Source organism: Labrus bergylta, chromosome 14 (assembly GCF_963930695.1).
Source record: "Labrus bergylta chromosome 14, fLabBer1.1, whole genome shotgun sequence".
In the NCBI taxonomy this organism is placed as follows: Eukaryota; Metazoa; Chordata; class Actinopteri; order Labriformes; family Labridae; genus Labrus; species Labrus bergylta.
The window spans coordinates 8,032,840-8,037,585 of NC_089208.1; positions in this window are offsets into that span (position 1 = coordinate 8,032,840).

Below are 4,746 nucleotides of genomic sequence, written 5' to 3' on the forward strand. Positions count from 1 at the left end.
TGCCGGTTTGTTCTGCCGGTCGCTGTCATTGGACGCCGCAGCGTTGACTGTCAGAACGCCCAGCCAATCAGAGAGGGGAGCTGTCTCATTACGTAGTGCTTGGCAACAAAGTGAAAAACTAGTAAATCAACACCACAAGTCTTTTAGTCAAATATAGCGTTTATAATATATTGCCAATTCTCCATATATATATTTTTTTTTACAGACTTCTGACAAAATGTTAACATCCTGATTAATCTATTTACCGCATTGACTGTGTATTTAAATATCGAACAAATTACGTTTTTTGTTAAGATATTTCAACAGGAATAACTTCCTGAAAATATTGAAAATTAATCCAATTTAGTTTCTTCTTTTAGTCATATTTTAATCATAACATTCTTTTTCCTTTTTTTCCTTTTTATTTTTTACAGTTCTCTTAACTTGGATATTCAAAATGTGTGAACAAATTATTGTTTCAACGCAAAACATGACGTTTTTATAGGCTAATTTTAACAATACAATAATAAATAGATGCTCCTAAATAAATCAACCCATGATAATAATAATCGGATATATACCAATTGCACGCTGACAGAGAACATTATCTTTCAAGATAGCCAAACTTTGGGACATTTTTAATCTTTCATTAAAAAAAAAAATTGCCATAACATTGACTCTTTACTCAAACTGGAACATTTCTAAAAGATTCTCAGCTTGTTATGTGTTGGATAAATGGTCGTTTTGAAAAAAGTTTTAAACCGCAAATACATGAGTTAATGTCATGTATCTATGGCGCCCCTCAGTGGAGGCTTACATGCATTGCAACCTCTCTTCTCGATTATAACTTCCCTGTCAAATTATCGAAGAGAGCCTTTAAACTCTTTGGATATTGAGCCAAGTTTATTATTTTAGCCATTTCAACAATACAGTTGATAGGAATTTGTCTTGGTGTGCTCACATACACCACACAATGACATCAATGCACAAACATAAACAATAAAGTCCATAAAGTGCTTGGTGCAGGAGGAGACAAGCCAGAGTGCAGTAAGAACAGTCCATAGTGTAGGGGGGCATTCCATAAGTACATAGTACCGTAATAATGGTGACAGGCTGTCTGTCCAGTCCATACTGTACAATAAATGCAAGCACATGGTGTGCGTCACGGGGAAAAAATGAAAAAACAAACATTAAAACGTTAAGCCATATTTCAGTGTCGTAATGCTTGGAGGTAGGTGCTATCTCTGGAGCGTGATGTTCTGCTGGCGATGCTCCTGTGCCTCTTCCCTGATGGCAAAACAGTGAACAGGTGATGTGCTGGGTGGGAGGGGTCAGTGGTGATGCTTCTAGCCTTCCTGATGATTCTGGTGTCATAGCTATGGCAAGCAGACTGCAGCCATTGATCTTGGAGGCTCTGCGCAATACTTTCTCTAGCTGTTGTTTATCCTGGCTGGTCGTGTTACCGTATACCAGGACAGGATAGAGAAGGTCAGCACACTTTCTATGACTGCTCGATAGAAAAGAGTCATATAACTTTCTGGCTAACTAGCTGACGGAGAAAGTTGAGACTCTCTTGGGCTTTGCTTACAATGAGACTGATGTTCAGGTCCCATGAGAGGGACTGGTGTGTGGTGGTACCTAAGAAGCGGAAGGAGGAGACCCTCTCAACAAACTGGCCATCGATGGAGAGGGGGAGATCCACCTCTCAAACGTTGACATTCCTTTTATTTATCTTAAATGTATTCATATTTTTCCTCTATTTGTGTCGTAAAAGTAGCTGATGTGCTGTCACAATCAATGATGATTATCTCTTCATAAAAATCTGCAGATGGTTAAAACGATATCTCTGCACAGTTTCATTGTACATCTTTCAGTGTCTTTTTTCAGAAATACTTGTTCTATTTTTTACATTTTTACATTTCAGATTTAATGATGATTTCCAAATCATAGTTTCCCACATTTCAAAATGTTCTCAAAATGAGAACGTAGGTGATAAAAACACGGAAGTAAAATCTGCTCAATATGATGAATGTGCTCCGAGATGTTTTTTCCTTTTAAGCTGCTACCTCCAGGTCTGTGCTCTCTGCAGTAATAACTCACCAGAGGAGGAATGAATCCAGACCGTGTGAGGACATTTTGGCCTGCAGGCTGCATTCATTAATGTTTGGTTCAAGGTCAGACAGATCCTGTTTAAGCTCCAGAAACACTAAACATGAAACACATTTCCTTTATTAGACAGCTGCAACAAAGAGGACAGAATGACAGCGCTTGAAAAGTAATTGCTAAGCTATTTTAATTTTTATGTTTATTTTGCAAGTATATCAGGCTTATTTTTGATCATAATGCGTTTAAAGTTCAATCGGAAGCAGCAGAGTTCATTTCTTTAATTCCAGAGTTTAAAAACTGTTTGATTGTTCTTCCTGTCTGATCATGTTAAATGTTCACTATATGTTGAATCATAGAATAAATAAATAATGGATTAAAACATAATGACTTCACCTACTGGTTTCTCGACTGTATATGAAGCTTTAAATTCAAAATTTGGCCACCAACCGGCTGGTCTCCTGGAGCCAGAAGTGAAAGATAGATTATCCGTCCAATTGTTGAATAAAAAAATCTCCTACAAACACCACAAAAAGGCAAAGGGGTATACTCCAGTGACTGAATTAGCTAAGGTGATGCCTTAGGTGATCCCAACTGTCACTCAAAGCCTCATTATGATAAAAAGAGAGTAGGGTGTATGAGGATAACTCAAAATCTATAAAAAAAAAAATTAAAATGTGATCAGTGTCTGATGTGTAAAAACAGAAATTTCCCCTTGTGGGGATCAATAAAGTAAATCTTAATCTTAATCTTAATGTGATGTCGGCTAATGTTAGCTGTCATTTCGTGGCTTTTAGCGGTCTTTACTCTACTAACTTACCTCTGGACTCCATCAAAGACCATTAATGGGGCCAGAGGCCTGAAATAGCCTCTAAACATAAGCAAAATGGCCAATATGTAGTTGAATGTTATGTGTACACTTTGACAATCACAGCACATCAATTAGTGCTAAACGCTACAGATCCATGGGAAAAAGACAGAAGCCTCACTTTCTGTCCCTGCAAGTGACTGCCAATGGACCTGTCAAAGGGCAGAACTCCTCACATATTGCTGGATGGTTTACTTAATTTAGTTAACAAAATTATTCATTATTACAGATTGTAGCTAGAACTTCTAAATGTTTTAAATATCTGTAAAATACCAATGACAAAACAGTATTCCTATGGTTAAGGGAACAGGATGAAAAATACTCCTGGATTATGATGTGGATATCTTGTGTTACCCAAGCACCCCAAGCACCTTTTAACCATGATTAGAACCACTATTAAGATCACAATTTCAATAGGATGCAATGAAAAGACTTTGCCCATGCGAATGTTGGTCTAATTGGAAGTAGCCCAGCAATGGTTACAATGAGATGGCGCTCTCTGACTGGTGGTCAGCAGACCAATCGGAGATCCAACAAAGGGTCAGTTATATTTTGTATAACTTTAGAGCTTGTGTCCATCAATGGCTATCTTTGAGCAAGCAGCACACACAATCTCAGTTTCTGAACGCATCTCTCAGCTGTTTTTGAGGTTACAAAAGGTGTCTCATGGCACTTCCCCTGCATTCATGTGAATAAAGTTTCCAAGTTAGAAAATGCACATGAACACCTGCTCAAGTCGAAACAACAAGTCTGAAATTATTAAGAATTAGTGGTGCATTACATTTGATCTCGGAAGTCGGAATTTCATCATGAACCCTGAAGTCAGAACTCTGACTTGGAAACTCGGAGGAACTTCATTAGCCAGAGATAAAATCCAACATGGCTGCTCTATGCATCAGCAATACAAAGTTTAAGCTGTACATAAGTGTTTGTTAACAACTTAGTCTTGTTTTTGTGTAATTTAATCAATCACGCTGATAGAGCAAGTTCTATCTGTGGACATGATGTCATGTAACTTTCGCACGCAAACTCAAACGTAGTGTGTTGTTATCGCCTGGAAGCAAACAAAACAAAGATACTCATTGAGGCGTCAATGCAGCTTTGTTCAAATTGTTGCCAATTCGTTACTGGAACGCGGTCAACTTGGGTGTGACATCACTCCCAACTCAGACATCAGACTTCAAACTTACAGTAAATGGATGTTTTGTACTTTATAAATTCATGTATTGCACATCAACTCTTGCTCAATTATAACTTGTAACATTGACATTCCACACTTCTTCTTTGTAGCATCCACGCTCTACGACTTTCTGAATTCAATGAGCAAATGAATGCAGCATTCAGTAGTAATCATAGTCCCTTTTAAATTGCTCCATATGTTTATAATTTTTATTTATTCAAGGAAATTTAATCAGACACAAATATGTAAAATAATCATGTCCTGGCTTTAGCATCACCTATAGACCTGGAAATTGTATCCTCTAAAAGGCGAATCAGATAAGTTTATCCTATATGCCATTGTTGTTGACAAAGTTCATATTAGAAGTCCAACCCTCCTTGATTTTGATTGGTTGGTGAGAGAGAAGTACTGCATAGCTCCAAAAGCTATATTAGTTTCAACTACGAGCGGAGCGACAAAAATGCTGATTCTGAGGCGAGCGTTTCTGAGCTCTAAAAACACTGAGCTGCATTGGTTTATCCAGAAAAAGAGTGCTTTTTAATTCATATCTTTCTAGCAGATAATAGATTTGTTATACCTTACTGAATGTTAACTGACTGTACAAGACAAAAAAAGC